This window comes from Octodon degus, unplaced genomic scaffold (genome assembly GCF_000260255.1).
Source record: "Octodon degus isolate 3935 unplaced genomic scaffold, OctDeg1.0 scaffold00171, whole genome shotgun sequence".
Classification (NCBI taxonomy): domain Eukaryota; kingdom Metazoa; phylum Chordata; class Mammalia; order Rodentia; family Octodontidae; genus Octodon; species Octodon degus.
In genome coordinates, this window is record NW_004524747.1 from 2,496,230 (window position 1) to 2,522,752 (window position 26,523).

General features: G+C 41.3%; 4 pseudogenes; 2 read left to right on the plus strand and 2 right to left on the minus strand.

The window, feature by feature from the left end:
* Positions 1-292: 292 nt before the first annotated feature.
* LOC101559772 lies at positions 293-1,619 on the plus strand (annotated as a pseudogene).
* A 3,412-nt stretch (positions 1,620-5,031) lies between these two features.
* Positions 5,032-6,381, plus strand: LOC101576987 (annotated as a pseudogene).
* Positions 6,382-8,470: 2,089 nt separating this feature from the next.
* LOC101577393 lies at positions 8,471-18,143 on the minus strand (annotated as a pseudogene).
* A 379-nt stretch (positions 18,144-18,522) lies between these two features.
* Positions 18,523-25,737, minus strand: LOC101577798 (annotated as a pseudogene).
* Between the last annotated feature and the right edge of the window lie 786 nt (positions 25,738-26,523).

The following is a 26,523-nucleotide window of genomic DNA, read 5'->3' on the forward strand; positions in this document are numbered from 1 at the left end:
TGTAAATTTTTAAAGGATTTGATCGTTGTGTGTATTTTTTTGCAAAATGACTCTGCAAATTGTTACCACAAAGGTGACCATATCATTGAAAATGGTAAAACTTCTTCAATAAACAAAAAGACGTCCTTTAAGTATATCTGCATTTATGAAAGAACATTTCTTGAGATCTTGGGTTTTTAGTTGACTGCATGTACAGTGGCAATAGTGACTCCCTCATGGTTTTGGGTTGATCTCATTAAAATACCTACCTTAGGTAAAGCGAAAGAGCCGTGTTTACCCGGCAGGAATCGTCATGAGGGAGTGTATCTCTATCCACGTGGGGCAGGCTGGTGTCCAGATCGGCAATGCCTGCTGGGAATTGTAGTGCCTTGAACATGGAATCCAGCCTCCTGCTCAGATGCCTAGTGACAAAACCATTGCTGGCGGGAACGACTCATTCAACATGTTCTTCAGTGAGACTGGGGCTGGCAAGCACATGCCCAGAGCAGTGTTTGTGGACCTGGAGCCCACGGTGGCAGATAAAGTGCATATGGGGCCTACTGACAGCTCTTCCACCCAGAGCAGCTGATCACAGGGAAGGAAGATGAAGCTAGTAATTATGCCAGAGGGCATCATACCATTGGCAAGGAGATCGTAGACCTGGTCCTGGACCGTCTCCGCAAGCTCGTGGATCTGAGCACAGGCCTGCACGGCTTCCTCATCTTCCACAGCTTTGGAGGTGGCACCAGCTCCAGGTTTGCCTCTCTGCTCATGGACGGCTCTTGGTGGACTCCGCTAAGAAGTCCAAGCTGGAGTTTGCCATTTACCCAGCGCCCCAGGTGTCCACAGCTGTCGTGGAGCCCTACAACTCCATCCTGACCAGGTACACGACCCTGGAACACTTGGACTATGTCTTCATGGTGGACAACAAAGCCATCTATGACATTTGCCGGCGCAACCTGGACATCGAGCGTCCCACCTACAACAACCTCAATCATCTGATAGGGCAGATCGTGTCCTCCCTCATGGCCTCCCTGCACTTCAGCAGGACCCTGAATGTGGGCTTAACCAAGTTCCAGACAAACCTGGTGCTGTACCCCCACATCCACTTCCCCCTGGCCACCTATGCCCCAGTCATCTCTGCCAAGAAGGCCTACCACAAGCAGCTGTCAGTGGCTGAGATCACCAATGCCTGCTTCAAGCCAGCCAATCAGATGGTCAAGTATGACCCTTGCCATGGCAAGTACATGGCCTGTTGCATGTTGTACAGGGGAGACATGGTTCCCAAAAATGTCAATGCTGCCGTCACTACCATCAATACCAAGTGCACCACCCATTTTGTGGACTAGTGCCCCACTGAATTCAAGGTGTGCATTAACTACCAACTCCAGACTGTGGTTCCAGGGGGAGACCTGGCAGTGGGCCATGTGCACGCTGAGCAACACCACTGCCATCGTTGAGGCCTGGACCGCAAGTTCGATCTCATGTGTGCCAAGCGGGCCTTTGTGCACCGGTATGTGGGAGAAGGCATGGAGGAAGAGTTCTCTGAGGCCTGGGAGGATCTGACTGGGCAGGAGGATAATGAAGAGGAGAGTGTGAAATCCATGGAAGCAGAAGCTGAAGAAGGAGAAGAATACTAAGTAGGCATGAGCAGTTGGCAACTCTTCCTTAACTTCCTGCTCATATGCACTATTTACCGTTATGTTGCAAGCAACCAAGTTAGATAGAAATATTATAGGCAGTCAGACAGGGACAGGCCCTCCAAGGAGATAACAAAGACCAGACACCTTACAACTATGGGAAGGACAGATGCTCCTGCTGTGAGCCACTCAAAGACCAAACAAATGCAAACCTCCCTAAAGACTGGCATCCAGGATTGATCATTACTCAGGAAGAATCATTGTCTGAAGGCCACCAAATAAAGTCTTGTTTTACATTCATGTCCACTTGCTACGTGACTCCCTTCCCCATTTGGTCCTGGGCCTAATCAATTTTACTTGAACAATGGTGCTTGTAATCTCATTGGTTGACCATAGTTTTGTCCCACCCCACATCCACCTAAGCGAGTTCCCATTCTCTCCACCTTAGTTTCCCATGGTTTTACACTATAAAAGTCCCTGGAAGAAACAGTTTACCCCCCCCCCTCCTGTCCCTCATAACCTCCATTTGTTCTTAAAATTCATTCTTTCGTTTTAGAGAACACGAACTTCATCCAGGTCAGGTCCGGAGACTATTTTTCCCTATGTCATTTGGAGGTTCTCTATATCAGTTACATTATGCACCTTTTTTTTTTTTTTGAGGAACCGGGGATTGAACTGAGGTCCCTGCACTTGCCAAGGAAGCACTTATTCTACTGAGCCATCTCCCTAGCCCAGTATGTACCTATTAAAGTTCCCGTATTAAAGCATTCAAAAAAAGTATCTAGGGGCTGGTGAGATGGCTCAGTGGTCTAAAGCACCTACTTAGAACAAGCTTAGCAAAGCACAAAGCACAGGGACCGCGGTTCAGTCCCCCTAGCACCACATGCCAGCCAGCCCTGCTGCCCCCAGGTGGGCTGAGCTGGCCACACACACACACACACAAATAAAATAAAATAAATTAATTTTAAAAAAAAGTATCTAGGTTGTTCATCATATGTCAGATGATTATATTCAAAAGTCTGGTACCTACAATTACCAACCATAGTAATATACGATAATTTAGCTTTTTAACCTATTTGTATGAATAGAATGCTTCAACAAAGCAGTCAGCCTTAGGTTGCTGTGGTTCATCCCCACAACTCCAGCCAGCCAAACATGCCCTGAAGGCATTCTGAGCCAGCCAAAAAAAAAAAATCCTTCTGGGCCAGGGAGATTGCTCAGTGGAATAAGCGCTTCCCTGGCAAGCACAAGGGCCTGAGTTCAATCCCCAGTTCCGGAAAAAAAAAGAAAAAAAATAATGCATCTTATATTACCTGTATGATTGACTGCCACTACTACACCTGAATATTTATGTTTACACTACTATGTATGTTATTCATTATGGTGTAGATATAAAATATCCCATTCATAGACTCCTGTGTTTAGAGGTAGGGCTTTTAGAAGGTGATTGGATCATGGGCGAGGTATAGTCACCAGTAATCTATTGATGAAACCATAGATGAATGTGTTGTTAGGAAGTATGACCTGGTTTTGAGGAGATGGGCCACAAGGAGTATAAAGGACCAAGAAGGCATATATTCTTTCCCCTGCCAACTCCTTTTCTCCCTTTCTCCCTCTCTCCTCCCCTCTTCTCTCCTCTCCTCTCCTCCTCTCCTTCTCTCTTCCCCTCCCCCTCCTCTCTCCTCTCCTTCTCTCCCCTTTCCTCCCTTCCCCTCTCCTCTCTTCTTCCCTCCCCCTCCCCTCTCCTCCTCCTCCCCTCTTCCCCTCCCACCCTTTCCTCTCCTCCCCTCCCCTCTCCTCTCCTCTCCTCCTATCTCTCCCTCCCTTGCTCCTTTCCTCCCCCCTCTCCCTTTGTCTGTTTCCTCAGTGCAGTTTACCATCTTCGCTTTCCCATGCCCTTCTACCACACATTTCTGCCTTCCATGCAGTTGACTATTAACACAGTTCACTAAATCCCTGAATCAAAATAAAGTCATTATCCTGTAAATTATGAGTGTTATCTGTTTAGTCCCAGGAACAGAAAAGTGATTAATAAATAATGTTTATATTTGAAAAAATATGCATGCTACTGTTATCTATTTTATTAGGTAAAGCTGCCTATGAAATATTTTCTTGTGTTTTATATTTCTCAAATTAATCCCATTTTTAAAACGTACATAAATTTTTAAGTATGTTTTCCAGAATTGAATTTTAGAGATTTTTGGACTTTGGGGATTTTAGACTTCAGAAATTTGAATTTGTGATATTTCATCATTTCTATCTTTTCAAACTGTGACACAAACTCAGTGTGTGATATCAGCCTAGTATGATTCACTCTGAAGATTCCTCATATGACCAGGACTTCCAAATAGCACACTTTTCAAAAAACTAGAATGAAGGAAGGGATATTACCTCACCCCTTCTCTGCTCTTCGAATGCTGCCATTAACACTAATCATCCTTCTTGAAAAATGGAAATTCTATGGACTATTTACAAATTTGGCATTTTGAGACCTCTCAATGGTAATGTCAGTTTTAATAAGAGATCAAACAGGTAAACCATCTAAAGGAACAAGAGAAAATAGACAAAGCAAATTAAAAAAAAAAAACTTTCATCATCATCTTTTAAAAATAAATAATATATTGATGCTATGGAATACAGAAACACCAAAAGGACACCAAGGATTTGGAGGTAGGTTTATTTACATTAAAGGGCACTAATTGGGATCATTCCCAAAATGTCAAGCCTCAAAAGCTCAGGAAGGGAGGTTTTTACGGAGTTTCAAAGGGGAGTACAGAGGTAGAGTACCTGGCTGTCTTTGATTGGTTCTTAGAATATGCATCACAACGAACAGCACTTTCTAAGAAACAGAAGTAAAAACTTAACAGGAACTGTTACCTGGGCAGCTAACACAAACTGAAGTATACTGTTTGGTTTGTGTATAGGTGACCCCCCCCAAGCCTCCTGCACTCATGGGGCGGCTTCTGGAGTTTGTTATTGATTATTGTGGGTGTGGGGGCTGCACCCGCCCTGGGGCAGGTAATCTGCATTACAATGTGAGGAGGGGCTCTCCCAGTTCCAATTCCAACTAGAGGCTGAAGGAGCGAGCAGACGGGCCCTGCGGGGTGGTGGAAGAGCCGTGGGAGTACAGCCGCGCTCCTGGGGAGGAGACCCGGACCCACAGCGGCTTCGCCTGGGGCCTGCCGCTCCCTCCCCGCCCTTCCGCTGACCCCACCGTCGGCCAGTAGTGCGCGCGCCTCGTCGGAGAAACTTTGCGCGTTTTGCAGCGGGCAGACACTTTGACCTGGGATTTAAGACAAACACCCGGCGAAAACGCGGGAAGCTATTTATTCTAAGTGGGGATACTTTCCAGCCTCGACTGGGACCAACGCCTCTGAAAGGCGCTCCTCGCCGCTGCTGGAAGGCTGATTTCCTTTGGGTCGTGGAAAACCCAGCCGCCGCCACGATGCCCATCAACGTCAGCTTCGCCAGCAGGAACTGCGACCTGGACTACGAATTGGTGCAGCCGTATTTCTATTGCGACGAGGAGGAGAACTTGTACCAGCAGCAGCAGCAGAGCGAGCTGCAGCCGCCCACGCCCAGCGAGGATATCTGGAAGAAATTCGAGCTACTGCCTACCCCGCCTCTGTCCCCCAGCCGCCGCTCCGGGTTCTGCTCGCTCTCCTACTTGGCCGTCGGGTCCTTCTCCCACGGGGGAGACGACGGCGGCGGCGGAGGCAGCTTCTCCGCTGCAGACCAGCTGGAGATGGTGACCGAGCTTCTTGGCGGCAACACGGTGAACCAGAGCTTCATCTGCGACCCGGACGACGAGACCTTCATCAAGAACATCATCATCCAGGACTGCATGTGGAGCGGCGTCTCGGCTGCCGCCAAGCTCCTCTCGGAAAAGCTGGCCTCGTACCAGGCTGCGCGTGAAGACAGCGCCAACCCGAGCCTCGCCCGCAGCCAGGGCGTCAGCGCCACCTCCAGCCTGTACCTGCAGGACCTGAGCGCCGCCGCGTCTGAGTGTGTCGACCCCTCGGTGGTCTTCCACTACCCGCTCAACGACGTTAGCTCGCCCGAACCCTGTGTCTCGACCGACTCGTCCGCCTTCTCACAGTCCTCAGATTCTCCGCTGTCCTCCACCGAGTCCTCCCCACGGGCCAGCCCCGAGCCTCTGGTGCTCCACGAGGAGACCCAGCCCACCACCTGCAAAGACTTTGAAGAACAGCAACAAGATGCGGAAGAAGTCGATGTGGTCTTGGTGGAAAGGAGGCAGCTCCCTGACAAAAGGTCAGAACCTGGGTCTTCCCCTGGAGGGCACAGCAAGCCTGCCCACAGCCCCTTGGTCCTCAAGTGGTGTCACGTCTCCACCCATCAGCACAATTACGCTGCGCCCGCGTCCCCAAGAAAGGACTATCCCGCTGCCAAGAGGGCTAAGTTGGACAGTGGCAGAGTCCTGAAACAAATCAGCAACAACCGCAGGTGTGTCAGCCCCACGTCCTCAGACACGGAGGAGAATGACAAGAGGCTGACACACAACGTCTTGGAGCGTCAAAGGAGAAATGTGCTGAGAAGGAGCTTTTTTGCCCTGCGTGATCAGATCCCAGAATTGGAAAATAATGAAAAGGCTTCCAAGGTAGTAATCCTTAAAAAAGCCACAGCCTATGTCTTATCTGTCCAAGCCGAGGAGCAAAATCTCCTTTCAGAAAAGGACTCGTTGAGGAAGCGGCAAGAACAATTGAAACACAAACTTGAACAGCTGCGGACTTCTTCTGCATGAGGTAAAGTGACCTGGGGAACTGGAATCGCTCGGGGTTCTCCGCTCCTCGCTGAGGGACAGTAAGGACAGAGGTTCCTGTTGCAAGGACTGCGGCAGATACACAAGAACTCATATCGAATGCAAGGTCCGTCACAACCTCACAACCACGGCCGAGTCTTGGGACTGAAAGATTTAGCCATAAACTGCCTCACATAGAACTTCAGGTATAAAAGAAGTTTTTTTTTTTTTTTTTTTTTTAATGCTTGACTTCCCCCCCCTTTAACAGATTTGTACTTAAGAATTTTTTTTTGAAATCTTAAGTGTCGACTAACTTTTGTTGTGTAAATATGATTATTAAGCGTAAAGAACTTTGATAAAACGGTTATAACTTTGATAAAATGGTTATAACAATTATACGAGATTTCAAACGTATTATAAACCATAATGTTTTCATTTAAGTACATTTCCTTTTTAAAGTTGATTTTTTTCTATTGTTTTTAGAAGGATTTTTTTGGGGGGGCTGGCTCAGGTTGCCTTAAGTTATTGTTTGTAGAAAAAAGTAAAAGAATTGGCAAATATAGCCTTATATGAAGAGGGGACAGAGGCTTGCTTCTTGAGTGAGCTGCTGCCACTTCCTTTGTTTTTTCCACTTTTTCTGCCGACCTGAATGACTGCTCTGTGCCAAGTGCCAGTTTGCCTTGAAGCCAGCTGTTATGGACTGAAACGTCCACAAAATGTTAGCTAAATAAATCTTTACTTACTTCATTTTGGGTGCTGTGTATTTTGTCTCAGCAGTAAGAGAAGAGTAACTGAAAAACATACTCTTGGGCGGGGGGTATTTTCTACTACATTTACATAGTTTAAAGCTGAAAATAAACTAAAGGTACATTGGCAGAATAAGCATTTAACTTTGCCACCATACACTCTTTTCCCATTTTCTGTCAGTATAACAATTTTATTAATTTCTTTTTAAATATTTTCTTAGGTAAATGCAAGAAAGTATGACTATATCTTTTAATTCCTCTATTAAGAATACAAAAGAAAATTTGTGGGTATAGGATTTCACATTAAAATATTAATATATGTATTTTTTTGTATTTAGGACAGGGTGTTCAGGGTCTCACTACTAGATCGGACTCATAATGATTCCTGTTTACAGCCTCCCAAGTGCTGGGATTATAGGCGAGCGCCACCATGCCAATCTCAATAGCAGTATCAGTGTGCCCTGGTGAACAACCCTTCCCCTCCCGACCTACCACTGCTTGCACAACAACCCTACTTCCCCCACCCAGTGCATTAAGCAGGCGCTTTAATCTGCTGAGCTATTTGTCTGGTCCTTTTAAAATATTTTTAATAAAAATATATCATGGAAATCTCCTCCTATAAGTACATAACAACCTTCATTTCTGTTATAGATTCAGCTTGCAGTATTTTACATTTAGGTTTTTGTTTATTATTACATGAGATGGCATACTTTGCACTTATGTCAGGGCATATATGTAACTATATACACATACATACAGGATTTCTATAGGACAGATATCCAGATTTCCAAAGTGAGATTGTTGGGCCAAAAAGAAATTAGGTTTTTAATTACGATGCGAATTCCCACATAAACCTCCATAGGAGTTATTCCCACTTTTCCCAAATCCTCATCCAGTGTATTGTAATAATTTTGGATTATTTCTGAGATAGTAGGTAAGAATTAATATTACACAAGAGTTTTAACTTGAATTTTTTATCTTCTGAAGGAGCTTGACCACCTGTTTACATTTCTAAGGGACTGTAGCATTTCTTTCAATTTTCTGCTGATATCCTATGCCAATTTTTCCATAGCATTGTCCATACTTTTTCAATGAAATAGGGTAACTCTTTTTGATAAGATGGCAATGATTTTTCTATTTCTCTTTTTTACACTACTTAGGAAATTTTTGCCATACAAATGCATTTTTATGTGATTAAAAATATCAAATATTTTCTTGGTGGTTTCTGTATTTTTTATTTATTTTATTTTAAACATACTAAATATTTTCTTAGTGGTTTCTGTATTATTTATTCATTTATTTTACTTTTTTTTTTTTTGGTGGCACTGACATTTATTAGGATTGTCCTAATACAGGCCCTGGGGTTTTCCCATAGTGCTCTTGATATAAAGGGCCCGGACATTCTGCCAATTCTTCCTGAGCTGTGACAGCAGGAAGTTGACAGCCAGGTGGATGTTGTACACAAGCTCTTCATCTGTCATCTTCACATGACCAACAGCCACAGCCAGACACAGGACCTTCTGCATCTGGAATTTGATCGTGGACTTCACTTTGTCAACTTTGGCCACTATGTTTTCCTTGTGGGTCAGCAGGGAATGGAACTTGCCAGCCTTTTTGAGGCCGGTCCTGGGATTCGTGGGATCTGCTTGGTCAGAGACTGGGAAGCCAGAAAGGCATCGTAATTCTTGACCAGCTTTTTAAACAGCTTCTTATTCTTGTTGAGCTTTTTCAGAGCCTCAATGTCCATGTGGGGGATGTCCACAGCCTTGGCCTCGTAGCAGTGCTACTGGTCCCCCAGGACACACACGGAGAACTTGGGGCGGGTTGTGGCCTTAAGCCTGATGGTGCCCGAGAAGCACGTGACCTTCTGAAGGTCATACTTCTCAACTCCAGTCTCTAAAAACTTCCGCCGCTTGCTCTGATTCCCGCGCAGGCTCTCGGGTGCCGCGGGAGACTTTCCCGCTCTTAATTCCTTGCGCTGAGGAAACCGGAAAAGCGGTTTCTGTATTTTGAGCTAGTTTAAAAGGACTTCTCTCTGGGCCGGGGAGATGGCTCAGCAGAAAAAGCAGTTGCCTGGCAAGAACAAGGGCCTGAGTTTAATCCCCGCTTCCACAAAATAAATAAATAAATAAATAAATAAATAAATAGACTTCTCTCATTCCAAAATAACGAATAAATTAATGTTTATTTTTCCAGTACCTTTGTAGTTTCTACCTAAACTTAAATTGTTTAGCCTGGTGTATGGTATAAGATATAGATCCAAATATCTTCCTCTGAAATTGTTCATTAAAAATTTATTTTTAGCACATCAATTTGAAATACGCTGTAATAAATTCTGTTTGGGTCTAAATTCTATTTGAGAGGGCCTGCCGGTAAGCTCAGTTGTTTAAGCGCCTGCTCATGCAAATGCAATCAGGCACAGGATACCAGGACTCAATCCCCACCTCCCCCTGCATTATCAGACCTGCCCTAAAGGCAGCCTGAACCAGCCAAAAAAAAAAAAATGATTCTCAACTTTAAATAAATAAATACATACGTAAATTCTATTTGAGGGCTGGGGATATAGTTCAGTGGAATAAGTGCTTGCCTGGCAAGCACAAGGTCCTGAGTTCAATTCCTGGTAACATCAAAAAAAATCTATTTGAGTCTATTTCTGAATTTTTCTTCTGTCCTATTTGCCTATTGATTGATTGAGTAGTATAACACTTTTAACTTTTGATACCTTATAAGGCATCTTAATGTATTAACATTTTAATTTTTTAAAAGATTCCTGGGTATTTTGCTCATTTATTTTTCATAGGAATATTTTCATTCATATAAAATTGATAGTTTATTTGGATTGCAGTAAATATTTAAATTTACTTGGATATAACTGACATCTTTACAATCCGAGTCTTCCCTATCTAAGGGTAAAATATATCTTTCAACTCATCCAAGTATACTTTGTCTTTCAGTAATGTTTTTTCAAGTTTTGTGTATTTCTTACTATCCTACTTACTTTTCCCTCCTTAGATACGTGGATAGTTAGATAATATATACATGATAGAATACATAGACGATAAAATAGAAGATAGATGATAGATAGATAGATAGATAGACAGACAGACACATGCATGTTTGGGATGGAGAGAAAGACAGACAGGAGTGTTTTCCAAAAAGAGTTTTACAAAAACTACAATTCATTTCTTCAAGTACTTAACAAGTTATTCCATGAAAAAAAGTAATATCTTGAGGAGAAAAGAATAAAGAACAAGCACACATACTATTTTCAGATAATAGCACAAGTTTTTTTATTTAATTTTATTTTGAAAAGTAAAAGCAAAGCAAGAACAAAAATCAAAAATAAAGAAACGGCAACATGCAGCAGTACATATGTTACAGATTTTCAAACTAAGAATAGCTGGTTAGCAATGGTGGATATATTATCTATTTTATCATCATATCTGTTGCTCACATTAGCAGCTATCATAAGATTGGACATGTGATTGGACATTACCACTTGCTTTCAAGAAACCTTAAATTTTTATTCTTGTCTTTTATTCTTTACCATTTTTACAGTATATTTTTAAAAGAATATAATAATAATTGATATGAAATTAGAAACAGTACACATTTAAGAGACCAAGATGTCAGATATTCAAGCTTGGTTTATTGTATTACACATTGCTCTTGTCAATGTAACTGCTCAGACTGCAGATATAAGCATACAGTCAGGCAAACTGAACATTCTACACATTAACTGCTATTTTCAAAAGACATGGAGATTTTCAGTATAATCACTTCAGCCATCCTGTATCTATACTTGCACATTTTTCCCCTCTTTTTCCTATCTTTACTCTTTTCTCTCTTCACTGTCTAATCTTTAAGTGCTGTTTCTTTCTGTTTTACTACATCTGTTATACCTTTCAAGTTTTATTTCTCCTTTCAGGTTCCCACACTAGGGAGACAATACAATATTTACACATGTGGGTCTGGTTTATTTCACTTAGGAGTGAGTATAGCCCCTAGTTGCATCCACTTACCTATGAAGGCTTCAAATTTGTCTTTCTTTATAGCTGAGTAATACTCCACTATATAAAAATACCACTTTTTTGTGGTACTAGGGATTGAACTCAGGACGTTGTGCTTGCCAGGCAAGCACTTATTATACTGAGCTATTTCCCCAGCCCAATACCACATCTTTTTCATCCATTCCTCAGGTGACGGACAGTTTGGTTGCTTCCAAGATGTGGCTATGACAAAATGTGCTGCTATAAACATGGGTGCACATACATGATCATGGTATGATGTTTTCAGGTCTTCTGGGAAAAGTTCTCAGTAGGGGGACAAGTGGATTGAATGGAATTTTTTGGTCCAAGTTTCTTGAGGAGTCGCCACACTAATTATCCTGGTAGTTGTACCAGTCTACATTCCCACAAGCAGTGGAGAGGGTTCATTTTACCCCACAGCCTCTCCAGCATTTATTATTAGTTGATTTCTTCATGATAGCCATTCTTTCTGGGAACATCATTTCAAGCTTGAGAGAGCTAGAGGTTGCATGGTCATACATCTGGTTAATTAGGTGGGTGAGGCCACATTGAAAGATTTTTTTTAACATTCTTTCTGTTAGATGGCACTCAGCAGCAGTATTCCTTGTATTTTTGATCACATGTTGTAAAGGTGCAAAATAGGATTTGGAGAACTGAGATAACAGCAAGAGTGATGAGCTGTGTTGGATGTAAGGGGTGATGTGAAGGGATCAGTGCAACGTGTTTTCTATAGTAATAGATATTTGAAAATGTAAAAAAAATCAACAAACCTAACAGATCTAGAGAAAATATTCTTAAAATTTATTTGGAACCACAAAAGACCTAGAATAGCAAAAGTAATCCTGGGCAACAAAGACAAGGCATTATAATCCCTGACTTGAAATTATACCACAAAGCTTTGATAAAATCAGCATGGTACTGGCAAAAAAAACAGACACAAGGATCAATGTAACAGATTAGAAGATGCAGATACAACTACAAACACACTCAGCTACCTTATCCTTGACAAAGGAGCCAAACATGTTCACTGGAAGAAAAACAGCCTCTCAACAAATGGTGCTGGAAAAACTGGCTCTCCACATGCTGAAAATTAAAGCTAGACCCAGGTCTATCACCATGCACAAAACTAAAGTAAAAATGGATTAAAGATCTAAACATTCAACCAGAAACACTAAATCTCCTGGAAGAGATAGTAGGTGGAAATCTTGAAAACATAGGGGTAGGCAGGTAGTTCATAAACAAAAATCAAACCACAGGAAATACTTCAAAGAATCAACAACTGGGTCCTCCTCTTATTGAGAAGTGTCTGCACATAGAAAGAAATTGTTAACAGAGTGAAAAGACAACTCACAAATTTGGAAAAACTCTTAACCAACAATCACTCAAACAAAAATCTTAGGTCTAGAATATATAAAGAAGTAAAAAAAAAATTAGGGCCCCAAAATTTAAAGACCCAATTCAAAAATGGGCATCTGAGATGAATACACATTTCTCAGAAGAAATACAAGAGGCAAATAAATACATGAAAAAATGCTCCACATCACTGACCATTCTAGAAATGCAAATTAAAATGGCACAAGTTCTTGTGGCTCATTGACTTTTTGCTCATGTGGAAGAACTCTATAACTTACACATTTTACTGAAACTACAAGGGGCCCTGCTGATTAACTCAGTTGTTTAAGGGCCTGCTAGTGCAAATGCAGTCAGGCACAGGATACCCTGGTTTGAACCCCACCTCCACCTGCATTAAAAAGACCTGTTCTTAAGGCAACCTGAGTCAGTCCAAAAAAATCATTCTTACGGAAATATTACACTTTAAGTTTTACTATGGAAAGAGTGAAAATTTAGCTATGAAATGAATTTTCTACCTGTCTCTGCTACTTATTACCAGAGTGGTGGTACCTTAAACTCCAGTAGCAGAAAAGCCCTAAGTCTGTTCTGTGCCAAAGTCCTACTATAGAATGAGGGAAGGGGAGTGGATTATCCAGTCACTATAGAAAGCTGGCAGTTGGTGGAGGGAACCAGGCTGACAAGTATAAGCTGGAATCCAGACTCCAGCGAAGGGAAAAGGGCACCCCATACCTCCTGCCCTATGACCTAAAGCACGGCAGGCAAGCAGCCTTGTGCTAGACAGTGGTGTCACCCCCTGCCTGATGGCCAATAGGTAAATGGCCTTGGCTAGTTGCAAACAAGGGCATTCCTCTTGCCCTACCCACAATGTGTGTGAGAGGAGTCAGCAGTGTGGCCAAGATCAACCCCACATTTATCAGTCATTGTACTATAGACTTGGAAGAATCATTCAGTACACATTCTTGCTTTGACTAGGGAACTAACACCAAACTTGGAGACCAAGAGGAATTTCTAAATATTATTATTATTATTAGTTTTGGCAGAACCAGGGATTGAACTCAGGCCCTTGCACTTGCCAGGCAAGCGCTTATTCTACTAAGCCATCTTCCTGGCCCCCATTATTTTTGTATTTTACTTTATTATTTTGGGGGTGTTGTATAGGTTTTGACTTCTACTGTTTTGTTTGTTTTCTGTGTCTTAATTCTCTATTTCTTCTCCAATCTTTTAGTATTCTCTGAGATGTACAGCTGAATGGACACTGTAATCTTTCCATTTTGCCCCCAAATTATTTGGCTTTGTCCTCTGTGCCTTCTGTACTGTCCTTTTCTTCAGCTTCCCAAAATTCAGGTGATCATCCTTAGTCCTTCAGCCTTGTTCCCAATATATTTCTCTTCAGCTATCACTCTATTTTGGCCCCTATGCCTCTTCAATTTTATTTCTGTGCAGAATGAAATCACCCTACCAAGGGGAAATTCACCACGTACAAGTTCTGGGTTTATGTTGCAAGTAGTTATATAACTATGGATCTGATCCTAGGGTCAGAAATATCAAATTAAGAGTCACAACAGATTATCAGTACCTAGGATATGCTTGATGATATTGTTATTACTAATTATGCTACTTTATACTAGATGCCATGCTTGTAGTAATCAGTTGTTCATACTCATAAGATAACACTGATAATCTGGGCTTACAATTGTTTGCATAGCCTGGTACCAAAAGGACTGGGTGCTGAACCAAATCCACCCAATATTTCATCTCTAATAAAGTGGAAAAATAGTATTTTGGGACAGACACAAAGAATAACAGCCACCTACACCTAGAAGGCATTTCAAAGCAATAGACATTTTCTAAGGAAACTTCAACACTAGTCACAAAGCTATGTAACATAAGAAAAATAAAAGCAATAGCACAGAAAACAAATTAAAATTTAAAAAATAGAAAATAAGATACAGAAGCAAAATTCAGACTTCTATTAGAGCAAGGATAAATCTAAGGGACAACAAGACAGAAAAAAACAGAAGTCATCAAACTGAATTCACTGGAATAACAGTGGAAGAAATATATATATATATATATATATATATATATATATATATATGTTTATGACTATACAGTATATCAAAACAGAGTAATCTCAAAGGTAAAATAATAGATGATGAATGTAATGAAGCATTGGCTTAGCAAATCTGGAAGATTCATAGATTTAAAAAATAAAGGAGCATACCATAATGATGGAGGCCAGGGAGATGGCTCAGTAGAATAAGCGCTTCCCTGGCAAGCACAAAGGCCTGAGTTCAATCCCTGGTTCCATCAAAGATGATGGAAACCATAAATAGGAAGCATAACAAATAAATGCAATTGATGAAATAGATTCAAACACATCTCAAAATAAAAATTCCACTGAAAGATTATAAAACTGTGTGAAGGAAAGTCAAAATGGAATATCAGATCTAGAAGACATGGTCACAGTTAGTGATTACAAAAGGAAAAATAACTTAAAATTAGTGAGGGACAATGAAAAAACAATCCAACAGCTGAATGAGGATATAAGTAAGAGCAATATAAGATGAATTGGAGTCAATAAACATGGATGAATCAGCACAAATATCATAAAGAACCTGCTCTGAGGAGTACTGGCAGAAAACTTCACAAGCATGGAAAAAATCATTAATGTATAGATAAGTGAGACATTTGAGACTCCAAGTAGTTATGGCCAAAATAAATCTACACCGCAACTTATACTAATCAAGATCCCATAAATTCATCACTGTAGGGAGCTGTGGAAGCTGGAAAATCAATCAGAGGTGTATAGGCAGGACTAGGCCTCAGTGCCTAAAGCAAACAAGCTACCTCAGTCCTGAGATAAGCATCCTGACTGGTTAATGGTGGTTGTTAGTAACTCAGCAACCTTGTGTCTCGTGGTCCGTCCGTCCCCCCCCCCCCCCCCCGCACTGGGGATTGAGCTCAGGCCCATGCTCTTGCCAGGCAAACACTTATTCTATTGAGCCATCTCCCCGGCCTGCATGTTGCTAACTTTGCAACAAGTATTAATAAGCACAGGTTTCATTGTGCTGGTGCGTGAGTCTTGCCCATCAGGCAGACTACCAACTACCTAGCCCAACTTTTGTCTTCTTGTCTGTCTTTTTCATTCCTGACGTCTTGTCTCCCAGCATGGAAGCATTCACAGTAAGACCAACAGTTTCCTACATTTGGCGCCCAGACGGGACACCCAGTAGGAGATGTGTGGGCACAGGAATCACTTCCAGAGAGCGCACACAAGGGAGGGAAGTGGACTGATTGGAGCCAGCAGTAGTCCGCACAGGTGTGCATTGGCGCTGGCGCACTAGGTGTAAAACTTGGGGATGGGGCTAGGAGTGGGCTCACTAAGGCCAGAGAGATAAGGGAGCACAAAAAGAGAAAAATTGAGAGAAGCCTAACAGGAAAACGTTCAATTGAGTTAAAAATGGGAAACAGAGAATTTCAAGGACTGTAGATGTTGATAGATGTACATAAACATGTTTGTTGATTTTTTTTTGGTTTTTGTATTTGTGCTACTTTTTAAGACCACCATAAAGGAATTAGTGTGGAATACTGTTTTAAACTCAAGTTGCAAATGGGACAAGGAGGGTAAAGGTTCAGCAGATAGAGTTTAAACCCTGCAGCTTTGCTCAATTAGATAAAAAAGGAAAAAGTTCTTTTAAATCGAGAGCCCGTGGTCCCAAGCCATACTGGGCCACTGCATGGAGGGGCAGAAACTGGGCTCTGGGAGGCCCCCATACTCCAGTGTTAGGCAGACCCAACTGGGATTCTCCAGCTACCTGCGCATCAGTTTGCACCATCCAACCACAGAGGTTGCTGGGTACCACCAACTACAGTCCTGTGTGCCTGGTGCTAAGTAGGAGGCTTATGACTATGGTATCCTATGGCCTTGGCACTAGCTATGCATGTTGTTGGCATCACAAATTTGTTAGACTCAAGATAGTGTCTATGCTTAAAATCTGGGCAAAACCAAAACTCTGAAACGGTTTTATGGAGCCACAAGCTGCCAACGCAGCCATGGCAATTCAGGGAAATTTCGCTGAGTCACAGGATGGAATTTCTGCCTTAAGGAAAGTAGATCCATTTTCTTTATCTCCTTTGCAATTGGCATTAAAAGAGGCCAGATGGCCAGGGGAATGCATGGAGCATTTTCAACACTGTGCCCTGTTTCTGAAGTTCTAGTCCTTAATAATCCAAGACAAGTTATAGGTCTTCATGAATCCATACCTTTTAAAACCTTAAAAGAATTGAAACACACTGTTGCTACTTATGGCCCTACTGCTCCCTTTCCCTTGACTTGAGTAGAAATGGCATGAAAACAGACTATGGCCCCAAATGACCTGAAAGGAAGAGCTAAAGCATGTTTGAATCCAGGAGATTATGGTTGAAAGGAAATTTCTTTGAATATTGCAGGGAACAGGCAGCTGAAAATGTGAGGTTCAAAACTTAGCCATCACAAAAGATTTGCTAATTGCAAAGGGTGCTTTTCTAGCACAAACAATCAACTTACCTTTGCATTGCAAATATATGACCAAACTAAGATAGCTGTCCTTAGGGCCTGTGGGGAATCCTTTGGAAGAGTGAAACATTCTTTAACTGGGCTTCTATTAGGCTAGCCCCTGATGCACCTTTCCAAGATTTTGCTGCAATTTATTGCAAGCTACAGAGAGGATTATCAGTGACACCAAAGGAAGCAAATTAATAGTTTAACAATTGGCCTTCGAAAATGTGAATAAACGGTGTAAAGAGACTTTAAGAGCCCAGAAAAAGCGGGCTATACTTCCTGAGATGATTTGGATTTGTGTGGATATTGACTCCTCATAGGAAGAGGCAATTACTTGGCAGCGGCTATTACTCAGGTTAGTCATCCACAGTCTAAAAAGGGAGAAAAGTAAGGTTGTTTGTTTCTGTCCTGGGGATGAGGGACATTTAGCCTGAAACTATTCTGCTGCATCAAAGAGAACACAGCCTTTATCTGTCTCTTCAATAAAACCTTGCAGTCCCTGTACTAGATGTAGATAAGGGTACCATTGGGCAAGTGACTACAGATCTAAAACTGATGTGGAAGGCCGATCCATTCAGGAAAACATCCAATGGGGCCCAACCCGGCCCCATCAAAGAATGAGGGAGCTTTCCCCTCCCCCGCCACAAGGGTCTTTGAACTTTGGCAAGTGACAATGGACAGTGGAGGTTTGGATCCCAGTTCCTCCTTCAGATTCCTATTGACTCCTCAAATGGGGCCCAAGTTATTCCTACTGGAGCCTATGTATCTATGCCTCAGGGTGCAGTGGGAATCTTGCTAGGCTGCAACAATCTCATTTAAATGAGGTCTCCAGATTTTTGCCTTGTGTCATTGGTGCTGATTATGCAGAGAAATCAAAGTCATAATTTAATCCACCAAAAGCATTGTATAAACCACAGGAGACTCATATTGCATAACTGGTCATTCTTTCTTTGATAAAATATTAAAATTAATAAAGAAAATATGGGGATTGGTCGATTAAAGCAAAAGCATTTTAAAGAGCTTTTTCAAATGCAAGCATGGATGGCCTCCAGGTAAGGCAGCTGGATTGCCCACCTGGAGAGATACAAAGGCCATTCCTCCAGGAATAGAGTTTAGCAGAGAAGCTGGAAGTAGAGTGGTTGTCTCTCTCCATTACAATTGCCACTAAAAGAAAAGTTTTTACATTTTCCCCTTAAGGTGATTAGATGAAAGGCTATGTCCATCCTAAAGATAAAAAAAATTTTGCTTAAAAAAATTCTGCAAGATTTACAATAATGAGGATTTTTTTTAAAAAGTGCTTAAAATTTCTTCAATTCCTAATTCCAATCCTAAATTAAAATTGGTATATAAAAAAGCTTTGATATTTTACAAATATAGAGGTTTGGAACACACCTTAAAAGCAATGCAGTTTACTTTTTTATTTATTTTTCGCCATTATTCCAAATTTATTGACATTACAGCATAGCAAAAAGATTCAAACAGCTCCACGTGGTGTTTTGAAATTCATGCCTACGGTAGGCTGTGACCTGCAGGTTGGAAAGGCTGCGAAGTCCAAAAGCTTCAGCATTTTCTTAGTGTCAGGATCTACTTCAATGATTTCCTGATCCAAGACTGAGACCTCAGGGACATAATTATCTCTCCTTTCTCTCTCCTCCTCCTGCAACTTAATGGAAATACCCCGCACAGGGCCCCTCTGTATCTGCTTCATCAGATGTGTGACAGCCTGCTATCTTGTTGCAGAGCTTGTTGCTGGGGATGACTGCGATTTCCTCCAACATGGGTTTGTTTTTCTGGAAGTCGTTTCCCAGGCGGGGATAGTACTTCTCAGTGATGATGCGGGCCAGCTTCTTCACTGTCTTGGTATGAATGCGGCCCGTGTTGGCGGGTCCCAGGGAAAGACAGTGCAGTTTAAATAGTAGCTTGACTTTGAAAAAAAGCCATTTAATCCAAGTGGAAAGCAGGTAAATATCAATTATGACACTGTTTTACAACTACAAAGATACTATAAAATGCAAAATGGTAAAAATGTCTTTTGTTTAGATTTTGTTTGCATTAAGGTTATTGTTATTTAAGTTTTGAAATGTAGATATGAGAGACAGGAAAACCAGGTAGTTCAGGCTCGCCCACCATTACTGAAAGTAAGGCTTCCCCCTACTTACTTTTCTAGTCTACAGGATAGAGCTTATAGATCAACTGTAGTCCAGCCCTCAACAAGGCTACACCCATGCTCTGCTGGATTAATGCAAGCTCCTCAAGGACAACACCCTTTAAAGAAAAAAAAAGACAATTTGGAACTTTCAGAGTTCATGTGCCTTTGTCTCTGGGACCTAAAACAGATAAAGTTAGATCTTAGAAAATCAAGGCTGGCCAAATTGCTCAGTGGATTGAAGTGTCTGCAAGCAGGCACAGGGGCCAGGGGTTCCATCCCCAGGCCTGCCTTACCGGTCCCACACCCAGGGCGTGCTGAGAGGGAGATTGAGACTGGGCTTGGTGGCACGAGCCTGTAATCCCAGCACTTGAGAGGCTGTGAATAGGCGGATCACTATGAGTCAATCTCATAGTGAGACCCTGAACACCCTATAGACCCTTCTCCCTCCAAAAAAAAATCATAGAGAATCTTTAGATGACCCTGACAAGTACATTGATGTCTTTAGACAATTTACTCAGATTTATGAACTATATTGGAGAGATGTAATGATAATCTTAAACCAAGCTCTGACTTCTAATGAAAGGCAGCATTACAAGCTGATATTGCATTTGGAGATAAATATCCTATTGTTAATCTTAAATAGCCAAAAGATAGACAACCAGTGGAACTACCTGTTCTCACTGGAGCTGAGCAGTCAGAGTCCTGCTGGCCTAATAGCCAGGCAGAAGACTAGAAAAGACATTTTTCTTTCAAATATATATTTTTGAAGGTCTAAAAAAACTAGATCCAAGGTTAAAAAGCTACAAAAGATAGCTTTTGCTCTAGATCATTCACTTGATACATTAGTAAAAACTGCTTCTTTAGTGTCCTAGAATCAAAAACGGGAGAAAACCAGAGAGAGAAAATAAAGAGATCAAAAATGGCTGTCTTGGGGCCGGGGAGTTGACTCAGTAGAATAAATGCTTTCCTGGCAAGTGCAAGGGCCTGACTTCAATCCCCGGTTCCACCAAAAAAAACCCCAAAAACCAAAAAACAATAACAATGGCTGCCATTATTGTGGCCTCAAGACAGACCCTAAGTCTGATTCTCTGGGCTGCAAGAAGAGCTCAGAGATGATGAGGTTCATCTGCTACCACTGTCAGAAGACAGGCCAGCATAAGAGGGACTGCCTTAAAAGGCCCACAAGCCCTGCCCTGACTGCCAAAGCAGCCACCGGAAGTAAGACTGCACTCTGAGGCGGAGGCCCCAGAGCTCAGACTCAGCTTCCCAGGTGGTCCGGTAGAACTGAAGGGCCCTGGGGCCTGCCTCTTCCCTCTGGCCAGACTGTTATCTCTACCTGCCATCTCGGTGGAGGAGCCCTGAGTAATCATGACTAAAGGAAAATCCAGCCTATTGCTGGACATTGACACTGGTCTCTTTGTCCTTCTCCAACCCCCACTTTCCTTCCAGTCAGTGTACTTCAATAGAAACAGACTTTAAAAGATACCTTGCTTTAGCTATAACTGAAATACTGTACTGTACTCCAGCTGCTAACTAATCAAAATTATGCTAAGACTGCTTTTTACAAATGTTATTTATTGTTGTTCATGTACAAGACTTAAAAAGTATCTCACTGGTTAAAACAGGTTTCAAGGGACAGATAAAATTCTGGTAAGAAAAATGTCTACAAACACTGGCTGTACCGTGTCAAACTGCTTTGGGCCTGTAGATAGAGCCAGATCTTGTCGCTAGACCATAAAACTCAGAGCCACAGCACTAAAAGGAGAAATCCCTCGGCAGTGCCCCTTGTTTACAATGGGGGCCATATCGAAAATACTAAATGGGACATTGGTTTAATCTAACTGAATACTATGTGGGGTATTTTGTTTGTTTGGCTTTTATTTTTTTTCCTGAACTGGGGATTGAACTCAGACCCTTGTGCTTGCCAGGGAAGTGCTTATTTTACTGAGCCATCTCCCAGGCCCCCATGAATACTATATGTTTTATTTTATTTAATTTTTATTTTTGGTGGAACGAGGGTTTGAACTCAGACCCTTGTGCTTGCCAAGCAAGCACTTATTCTATTGAGCCATCTCCCCAGCCCCATTATGTGTTTTATGATAAATATATAAGTTATCCTGGTTGATTTCAGATGTAACTCAGGTATTTCATGATGATAGTAAATACAGATGTGACCTTTCAGATTTCTTAAAAGTAATACTGCTTAATATTTTATAATACATTGTGTGCTAATTTGCAAAAATTATTAGACATTTTTATTTTATTTTATTTATTTTTTTTTGTGGCAGAACTGGGGATTGAACTCAGGCCCTTGTGCTTGCCAGGGAAGCGCTCATTCCACTGAGCCATCTCCCCGGCCCCTATTAGACATTTTTAAAAGAAAATGTTATGAACTTCAGACAATTGCCAGTTGTGTTGATAATCCACTACCACTATGGACTATTGGGCTGTATTTTGTTGTTTTGCTGAATTCAAGTACCTACAATCTTTGATCTGGCATCAAGTATGAAAAAGTCCTTTAAAAACTTCTCCAGACATAGCTTCTCTAGCAACAATGGAACACTCATCTCTGACAAAACAAAAAAAAAAGGGGGTTACAAATAAAGGACTGGTTTTTTTTTTGTGTGTGTGAAAAAACATATATGTGTATATATAAGATCGTTAGGATAGATATACAGCTACTTTCTCTCAGTTCATTGAAAGTAAAGATTTGTACTAATATTGTTTAAGGAATTTTATTTTTTGTATCTTAGGAAAGGGTCTACAGGTCTCCCTACTAGTGAGATCTAGTAGGGTCTTACTACTAGATTGGACTTGCAGTGATCCACCTGTATAAAGCCTTCCAAGTGCTGGGATTACAGGCATGAGCAACCATGCCCAGTCTCAACTGTCGTCTCAGTGCACCCTAGGTGTGAAGCCAGCAAGGCAGGCCCAGGAATCGAACACCAGGACCCTGTGCTCTGCTTGAGTGTGCTTTAATCTGCTGAGCTATTTGGCCAGCCCTCTGTACTAATATTGTTTAGACAGATATCATGTTTCCATCTTGCCCTCTGAATAACTACTAGGAAGACAATAATATGCAATGTATTAATTTTTTTTTTGGCAGAGCTGGGGATTGAACTCAGGCCCTTGCACTTAGCAGGCAAGCACTTATTCTAGTGAGCCATCTCCTAGGCCCCTGTAATGTATTAATTATTGTGACTAGCATACTAACCTGTCTTGAAATGGTTTCATTGTTATTTTATCTTTTTTCTCATTAAAATGAAAAAATAGATAATATAGTAACCATTCTTTTTTTAATTTTTATTTTTTTTAGAAACCATTCTTAATTAGCTATCCTTGTTTTGAAAATCTGTAACATATGTACTGTCATATTTTACCCTGTTTCTGTCATTTCTTCTATTATTTTTGCTTCTGTTTTCACTCTTCAAATTAAAAAAAGAAAGAAAATGTCATGATTTCAGTCATTATTTATGGGTGTTTTTCAATTAAAAGTAGACAAAAATATTTCCCTATTTTTCTAATGTCCCTGTATTTCTAATTTCTAATTGCTTTTCAATTAAATAGGCAAAAGTATTTCCCTCTTCTCTTACTACAGATAAGTTTTGAGTTAAAAAACATACAAGTAAAAAATAGCTTGCTGATGTCACTGTTTTCTCACAAAGTGTAACTAGGAAACATACCATACTTAGATTACTTAAAAGCATTGACAGTAAAAATAAGGTATTAATCTGGTTTTTATAAATTCTCAAATTTTAGAGATAATTATAACAAAACTAGAGGAACTTAGAGCAAACTGTGAGACTCCACAAATTAAGGGGTCTAAGAGCCATTGGGTTGCTATTGCTAGCCTCAAAAAGTTTATACATTTACCTGTTAGCTCAAATGCGCATGCTTTGATTATACATGCTCTAATTTTTCTTTCTTTCTTTTTTTTTTTTTTTTTTTTTTCACCAGGGATTGAACTCAGGCCCTTGGACTTGCCAGGGAAACACTTATTCTACTGAGCCGTCTCCCCGCCCCCCCCTTTTTTTTCTAATTTCTTAAAAACTTTGTTCTTTCCTAGAAGATACCAAAACCTAGGTAATCATGCAGGTAAAATTTATAAAAAATATGCTAGATTAAGATTCCTTTTACTGGGATCCACCAGATTTTGTCTATAGAGACACATATTAAGGCCTTAACTAACTGTCCTCTTCATACAGCCCACGTGAGCTGAGCCTTCTCAGGGTTTCCTGCCCTATTACAAGAAAAGTAGCTCTCGCATTCTTTGGGCAGGGCTGTCTGCAGGAGGCCTTAAAGCTAAAAAGTTATATCTAGCTCAGTGGGCACCAGACATCTGACACAAGTGCAGAAGTTAAAAGGCTTGCAGGAATGAATTGGTCTCTATTGAGGTGTTTCATAGTAGAAAGGATACAGAATGGAATTACAGACAGAAAATGAGAACGATACTACCAGCCTACAGGAATGAAGGCCAGTTGGGAAACAAAAAAAGTTACGCTTCACTAGATCCAGACAGAAAGAAGGAGCATTTCAAGCAAAAAATGTCCAAAGCTGCTAGAAAGGAAAAAAAGAAAGTGTTTATTATGAAGTCAGAGGAAGATTCAGAGTGAGGTCATGGATCTTCACTTCTCAGCCTGAGAAAAGCCATATTAACTGCCAATATAAGAAAAATCCTGTTAGACTTTTTTTTAACTTAATTTTTTTTTCTGTTAGACTCTTAATAGATACTAATACCGATGTGTCAGTAGTTACCAGACAGTGGCCCCCCTGTCAACCAGAGAGTACTCTGTTTTCCCTGGGTCTGACAATTGATGTGCCCCCAGTAACAGAAGAGTCAGTGGACATAAAAAGTCAGTTTATTTAAGACAATACCCAATGGCCATGGAAGATAAAGAGATCTAACTACATTTAAGAGATCTAGGGGCTGGTGAGATGGCTCAGTGGTCTAAAGCACCTACTTAGAACAAGCTTAACAAAGCACAGGGACCACGGTTCAATCCCCCAGCACCACATGCCAGCCAGTCCGCCCCCTGGTGGGCTGAGCTGGCCACACACACACACACACACACACACACACATAAATAAAAAAATAAAATTTATTAAAAAAAAGAGATCTAACTACAAAAAGTTCTACCCAATCTTTATTTTTTTTTATAATTTTATTTATTTATTTATTTGTGTGTGTGTGTGTGGCCAGCTCAGCCCACCAGGGGGCGGGACTGGCTGGCATGTGGAGCTGGAAGATTGAACCACAGTCCCTGTGCTTTGCTAAGTTTGTTCTAAGTAGGTGCTTTAGACCACTGAGCCATCTCACCAGCCCCTCTACCCAATCTTTATAATTACAAAATTGAAAAAGGTTATTACCTTCCAGATCCTTTTTTTTTTTTTTGCAGAACCAGGGATTGAACTTAGGCCCTTGCACTTGCCAGGCAAGCACTTATTCTATCGAGCCATCTCCCCGGCCCCAATCCTTCTGTTAATGTCTCAATAGCTGTTCAAAATAATAGTATATCTCTCTAAATATGGAAGAAAATAAATGACTTTTAACAATGGAAAATATATATATATATATTCTGTATATTAATCACTTTTGAGATCTGATTTGCATTTTTTTCATTCCATGGAGGAATTCTACTCTGTTGATAGTGTATATTGATGAACAATAAGCTTTAGTAGTGTAGATTAGCATATTTTTCTTACTTCTGATATCACTACAAATAAATTATTTTAACTCTTCTTCCTCAAAAAAAAAATAATAATAGTATATCAAATCAATGGTATGTAAACTACTGAGGTCCCCTGGACCCTTATCTTTATCATTTTTATGGGAGATTATTACTGTCTACTTGGTAAAAATCATTTTTTACTGTATTCATAATTATCCTGTTGGTATTATTTGACCCATGCATGTTTAATCATTTCTTTGGCTTTGTCTCCTCCAGATTTAAAACTATTACACCTACCCAAGATAAAAATACCTGGTGTCTATTGAGGGCCTTTATGTAGAACTTCTGGAGTGTATCTTTGACTGCCAGTTCACAACTACAACCCCTTTCAGTCTGAAGAAACCAGAGCGGTCATCACCCATAATTCCTTCATGATAGTTTGGTTACTTCTTCAGAGGGAGGGAATGTTGCAGGCAGCCGAGTTAAATAGAAATATTATAGGCAGTCAGATAGGACCAGGCCTTCGAAGGAGATAACACAGAAGACAAGATACCTTACAACTGTAAAAGGGATGGATGTTCCTGCTGTGAGACAGACCTAGAGACTAAAGATCGAACAAATGCTTACCTCCCTAAATATTAGCATCCAGGATTGATCATCACCCTGAGGAAGCCCAGAAGAATCATTAGTCTGACTACTACTGGGTAGCTACTGGACAAAGTCCTGTTCTACATTCACGCTCACTTGCTATGTGACTCATTTACCCATTTGGTCCTGGAATTAATCAATTTCACCTGAGCAATGGTGCTTGTAATCTCATTGGTTGAGCATAGTTTTGTCCTGCCTCATGCCTACCTAAGCGAGTTCCCATGTTCTCCACCACCTTAGACCCGCATGTTTTTACACCATAAAAGTCCCTGGAAGTGACAGCTTCCTGGGGACCACCCGCTTGGAGCCCCCCTCCTGTCCCTCTTCAGACAGGAGCTTTCTTTTGCCCAATAAATATATTCTGCTCTTAACTTCCATTTGTTCCTAAAATTCATTTTTCAGTTTTAGAGAACATGAACTTGTCCCAGGTACCTTTCAGGTCGGGAGATCAGTTATTCCCCTATATCATTTGGTGGTCCCTGTATCGTTATAACTTCTTCATATTTGGGTGTCCTAATACTTATTTTGTTCAGCAGATTAAACAAAATTGCCCGGAGATGGAGTTGACTATTGAAGGAAAGGCATTTAAAGGGTTATTGGACATGGGTTCAGATGTTTCTTTTATTGCTCAGCATCACTGGCCTGGGGCATGGCCTCTGGGTATGGCCACTATACATTCACAAGGTGTGGGCAGGGTTTCTTACCCTAGCAGAAGTGCTAAATTGCTAATTTGGAGGGATGCAGAAGGCCATTCTAGACATTTTTCTCCTTATTTCCTCCCCCATATACCAATCAGTCTATGGGGTCGTGACATATTATAGGGTATGGGAGAACTGCAACAAAGATTGCCCAGGGCTGGTGAGATGGCTCAGTGGTCTAAAGCACCTACTTAGAACAAACTAAGCCAAGCAAAGCACAGGGACCGGGGTTCAATCCCCCAGCACCACATGCCAGCCAGCCCCGCCCCCTGGTGGGCTGAGCTGGCCACACACACACACACAAAATAAAT